Source organism: Garra rufa, unplaced genomic scaffold, assembly GCF_049309525.1.
Source record: "Garra rufa unplaced genomic scaffold, GarRuf1.0 hap1_unplaced_159, whole genome shotgun sequence".
In the NCBI taxonomy this organism is placed as follows: domain Eukaryota; kingdom Metazoa; phylum Chordata; class Actinopteri; order Cypriniformes; family Cyprinidae; genus Garra; species Garra rufa.
The window spans coordinates 1,804-8,040 of NW_027394434.1; the positions used below are offsets into that span (position 1 = coordinate 1,804).

Sequence of the window (6,237 nt, forward strand, 5' to 3'; positions counted from 1 at the left end):
CCGACAGAAAGCGGGTTATTGCGTTTACATGCCGCCCGAAATCGGGGCAAGAGGCAGAAAACTACCTGTGCCGACCGGTTTATGTTTACACCGATTATGACCTTACTCCGGTAAAAGAAAACGGTCACCGCGTTTACATGACCACGTGCGTTTTCGGCTTTTTAAGCACAATCGGTTTAAGAACTTTCATGCAAACGCGCTCAATCAAAGGAGCCGCTCTGACTCTGAGACGCGGCAAATGAATTAATGAAGTGCGCGCTTCGCTTTGCCTTGATTAGAGGATAACGCCATAATTACTCTTAGTTTTTTTGACGGACACTTTGCCAAAGCGATGGCACGAAACACAACGTTAAAGACATTTTATGTTAAAATGATAAAAAATACACATTTATATATTTTCGGTTTATTATGAAACTGGCGGGACAGATTAGACTGTGGCGGGCCGCCGCAATCTAGTTAATGAATGGGAAACACTGTTATATATATAATATACAACATAATAAAAAATATATATAGTGGTGTTTCTGTGTTAGTGGCTCCTAAACAATATGTACACTACCAGTCAGTAGTTTTTGGAGAGTAAGATTTGTAATGTTTTTCAAAGAAGTCTCTTCTGCTCACCAAGCCTGCATTTATTTGATCCAAAATTTATTTGAAACAAAAGCAGTAATGTTGTGAAGTATTTTTACTATTTAAATTAACCGCTTTCTATTTGAATATATTTTAAATTGTAATTTTTTCCTGTGACCAAACTAAATTTTCAGCATCATTACTCTAGTCTTCAGTGTCACATGATCCTTTAGAAATCATTCTAATATGCAGATTTGCTGCTCAAAAAACATTTATTATTATTATTATCAATATTTAAAACAGTTGAGTACATTTTTCAGGATTCTTTGATGTGCAGAAAGATCCAAAGATCAGCATTTATCTGAAATAAAAAACTTTTGTAACCATACCCCAGTCATTTTTTTGTTTTGTTTTGTTTTTGGGGAAAGAAATTAAAGAAATTAATACTTTTATTTAGCAAGGATGCTTTGAATTGATCAAATGTGACGACAAAGACATTTATAATGCTACAAAAAAATTTCTATTTCAGATAAATGCTGTTCTGTCCATTCATCAAAGAAACCTGAAACAAATTCTACTCAGCCGTTTTCAACATAATAATTATAATGATTTTGAGCAGCAAATCAGAATATTAAAATGATTTCTGAAGGATCATGTAACAGGCTGGAGTAACGATGCAAAAAATTCAGCTTTGAAATCACAAGAATAAATTACATTTTAAAATATATTCAAATAGTAAACAGTTATTTTAAATAGTAAAAATATTTCAAAACTGTACTGTTTTTGTTGTACTTTGGATCAAATAAATGCAGGCTTGGTGAGCAGAAGAGACGTCTTTAAAAAAACATTAAAAATCTTACTGTCCAAAAACTTTTGACTGGTAGTGTATATTAGTGCCAACTCCATCTCGATCTCCATTCACTGTATGAAAAGTGTATTTATAAGCCTCAGAAGATAACATTGGGAAGAGTGACTCATTTCAATTTCTCATAATGAAATCAAAGCTTTTATTACTTGACTTTTTTATGTAATTACACACTCAAACATAAGACACGCATATGTATAATGTTTTTATTTTTATTCCCAGGCTAATACTTCAGTCCAGCAGCAGATGGACTGTCCTAATGTGACCCTCCACTGTTGTGAATGTGTGTGTGAGTTTGTGTTCTCACCTGTAAACATAGCGTGGAAGTACGGACACCCCGCAGCTAAGACGACTCGATGAGCAGCTATCTCCACATCCTCCGCAATGATGGTGACATCACACAACACACTCTGACTGCAGAGACAGGAAGGATTTCATAATTACATAGTGATCACTTCTCACACACAACACATTAGCTAATTATTTGGACAAAACATCTGAATGACACTGCATTAGACATTACAAACGTCAAACCTGACAACATCTGCAATTACAGGAAGTAAGTCTGCAGAACTAACTTCACTTTTTCTGAGCAGTTTTGCAATGAGTTTTAAGCAGCTAGTTTCAATGTGTATGTGTGGATGTACACTACCAGTCCAAAGTTTTGAAACAGTAAGACTTTTAAAGAAGACTCCTATGCTCACCAAGCCTGCATTTATTTGATCCAAAGTACAGCAAAAACAGTACAATTTTGAAATATTTTTGCTATTTAAAATATCTGCCTTCTATTTGAATATATTTGAAAATGTAATTTATTCATGAGATTTCAAAGCTGAGTTTTTAGCATATGTACTCCAGTCACATGATCCTTCAGAAATCATTCTAATTCTGATTTGCTGCAAAAAAAAAAAAAACATTTATCATGATTATGTTGAAAACAGCTGAGTAGAATTTTTTAAGGTTTCTGAAAACTTTACAGAATTTTGTTCAGAAGAACAGCATCTGAACTAGAAATCTTTTGGAACATTATAAATGTCTTTATCATCACCCCCCCCCCCCCCCAAAAAAAAAACAATTATACTGACTCCACGCTTTTGAATGGTAGTGTATAAAGCTTTATATTTTAGATAAATGCTGATCTTTGAATCTTTCAATTCATCAAAGAATCCGGAAAAAAAAATTACTTAACTGTTAAATATAGATACTAAATAGTAAATATAGATAATAACAACAACAAATATTTCCTGAACAGCAAATCAGCATGATATAATGATTTCTGAAGGATCAGGTGACACTGAAGACTGAAAATGGCTAAAAATGTAGCTTTGATCACAGGAATACATTACATTTTAAAATATATTCAGATAGAAAACAGCTATTTTAAATAATAAAAAAATTCACAAAAATGCTTTTGCTGTATTTTGGATCAAATAAATGCAGGCTTGGTGAGCAGACGAGAATTCTTTAAAAAAACATTAATTCTTTGAACTCTTGTTCAAAATTTTTTTTTTTTAAATAAATATATATTTGTCAGTTTTGATCAGCTTATTGCAACCTTGTTGAATAATATGAATTTCTTTCTTCAAAAATATATCAAAGAAAAATCGGTAACACTTTACAATAAGGTTCATTAGTTAAACATTAGTTAATGTATTAACTAACATGAACTAACCATGAGCAATACATTTGTTACTGTATTTACTAATCTTTATTAACATTAGTTAACGGAAATACAGTTGTTCATTGTTTGTTCATGTTAGTTCACACTGCATTAACTAATGTTGACAAAATTTTAATAATGCATTAGTAAATGTTGAAATTAACATTAACAAAGATTAATAAATGCTGTATAAGTGCAGTTCATTATTAGGTTATGTTAACTAATGTGATTAACTAATGTTAACTAATGAACCTTATTGTAAAGTGTTACCGAAAAATCTTTTAAAAAATATCTTACTCACTCCAAACTTTTAAACAGTTGTGTTTAAATAAATAAAAGCCATGTGTGGTTTGTTATTATGCTATAAAAAGCAAGATCAGTTTTCCATTTTTAAGTGTGGCTAAAGCATCCAAATACGTTCTGTGGCCACTGTGTTAATATAAAACTCTATTTCAACAACAAGTAAGGTTTTAATGCACACACCTGCAAAGGTCAGTCTCAATTCATTGACGTTAAAAATAAATAAAAAATATCGTCTTTGTTTACTCATTCTCATGTCATTCCAAAATTGTGTGACTTTCTTTTTTTCTGTAGGTCACCAAATGCCATATTAAACAGAATAGTTAACCTTACTTTCACTACATCTTTTGTTTTAATACGATAAAAGTGAATACTGGCAGAGTGAGAGATTAAGCCAACATCTTCTATGATCCACAGATGAACGTAATGACAGAATTTTCATTTTTAGGTATCCATGTAAGAGCAGACACATCAACAACAGTGTAAAGTGTTATTCAGAGGCACTGCATGATTTCTACCAGTATATCACACAGACACACACCTGCGGAGCTCGTTCATGATCCTGAAAGCTTTCCTCATGTGACGTGGATTGATGGTGACCGCACTCTGTTTCTCACACACATCATCCTTCAGCTCCACAGCTTTATGATGGCAAAGCTTAGTGCATCTGAAACACACACACACACACACACACACACACACACACACACACACACACACAACATAGTACCATTACACAAGAACAAGACCGTATGGCAATTGTCAAATGTGACATTAGTTGCTAAACATGTGACATAAAGAGTGTTGGAGGTGTGTGGACAAAGACAGAGATGTCATGTGATCTTATGGCTGAACAGATTTACTCTATATTGACATTACAGTAGTGTGAACACACACAGGGCTCTCTCTCACACACATAGCTCTTACAGTGGATGAATCTCCATAGCGCTGGTTCCGTTCACATCAGTCTGCGTCTCTCCATCTCTGGTCGGGCTCTGTCGTTTAAATCCCCGCTGTGTCCCGTCCACCGAACCGAGCCGAACCGGGCTGGACTGAGTCCTGGTGTGCGGGTCCAGCTCCGCTAATGAATATACAAAAGAAAATCGGCCTCAGACACGGTGTCAGTGTAACTGACGTGACCGGATAATGAGCGGCAGACAGGTCCGTTGTGTGGGTGAGGACAGGACACATCCAGAGACAGAAACGCTACAGCTCACATACAAAAACAAGAGTGAAGGAAAGACTGACACGCTCCTTCGGCGAAACACAAAAACACGAGCGGCCCCACAGCGCTCCCTACTGCTGGAAGACCTTATGACAGACTACTGAGAGACGATAATGTCTATTTGGTTACATTTCTGAGACAATAACTGTTTTGAGTCAAATAGTATTTTAAAGAAGACATCCTGTGTCGAGTTTGGGATCAGTAAGATTTGCATTGTTTTTTAAAGTCTCTTGTGCTCACCAAGGCTGTGTTTATTTGATCAAAAATACAGAAAAAACTTTAATATTACAATACTGTGAAGTATTACAATTTACAGTAACTTTTCTATTACAGTAACGTTTTCTATTTCAATATAGCCTACTTTAAAATATAATTTATTTCTGTTACGCAAAGTTGAGTTTTCAGCAGTCTTCAGTGTCACATGATCCTTCAAAAATCATTCTAATATGCTGATTATTGTCAATGTTGGAAACAGTTGTGCTGCTTAATATTTTTTTGAAACCTGTGATACTTTTTTCAGGATTCTTTGATGAATAAAAAGTTCAAAAGAACAGCATTTATTCAAAGTTGAAATCTTTTTAACACATCCTTGCTGAATAAAATTATTCATTTCTTTCAAACAAAGAAAGAATAAAACAGGAATATTTTTTGAATAAGTATATTAAAAAAGAGAACCAATATTTTATATCAAAATATTTTTTTTACAATATTACAGTTTACAGTTTCTATATTTTAATCAAATAAGCACAGCTTTGATGAGCAGAAATTCTCAAAAACATTAAAAAATCGGTCACACTTTACACTAAGGTTCATTAGTTAACATTAGTTAACCACATTAGTTAACATGAACTAATAATGAACTGCACGTATACAGCATTTATTAATCTGTGTTAATGTTAATTTCAACATTTCCTAATACATTATTAAAATTGTGTTAACATTAGTTAATGCAGTGTGAACTAACATGAACAAACAATGAACAACTGTATTTCCGTTAACTAATGTTAATAAAGATTAGTAAATACAGTAACAAATGTATTGCTCATGGTTAGTTCGTGTTAGTTAATACATTAACTAATGTTTAACTAATGAACCTTATTGTAAAGTGTTACCAAAAAATCTTACTGCTTAATATTTTTTTAGAACCTGTGATACTTTTACAGGATTCTTTGAAGAACAAAATATTGAAAACAATTAAATTTATTCAAAAATTAATAACAATGTAACAATATAAGTCTTTACTATCACTTTTTATCAATTTAACACATCCTTGCTGAATAAAAATATTCAAAACAAAAAAGTACTAACCCCAAAATTTTGAACAGTAGTATATTGTTTCTAAACATTTCTATTTCAAATAAATGTTCTTTCTAACTTTTTTATTCATTAAAGAATCCTGAAAAAAAGTAATATTAATATTAAGAATATATTAGAAAAATATATATAATTTATATAATTTTATATAATTTATATAAATTTTTCAGGATTCTTTGATGTATATAAAGTACTAAAGCACAGCAATTATTTGAAATAGAAATATTTTGTAACATTACAAATATACTGTCACCTTTTGATTAATTTTAATTCAATGCATGCTTGCTATATAACTGTACAAAT

General features: G+C 32.3%; 1 long non-coding RNA gene across 1 annotated transcript; it reads right to left on the reverse strand.

Annotated features, from left to right (window-relative positions):
* Nucleotides 1–1,736: 1,736 nt before the first annotated feature.
* Nucleotides 1,737–4,628, reverse strand: LOC141316765 (uncharacterized). The gene is made up of 3 exons (XR_012351562.1): nt 4,323–4,628; nt 3,937–4,062; nt 1,737–1,849 (listed from the first exon to the last, which is right to left on the reverse strand). It is a non-coding gene; the product is annotated as an uncharacterized lncRNA (long non-coding RNA).
* Between the last annotated feature and the right edge of the window lie 1,609 nt (nt 4,629–6,237).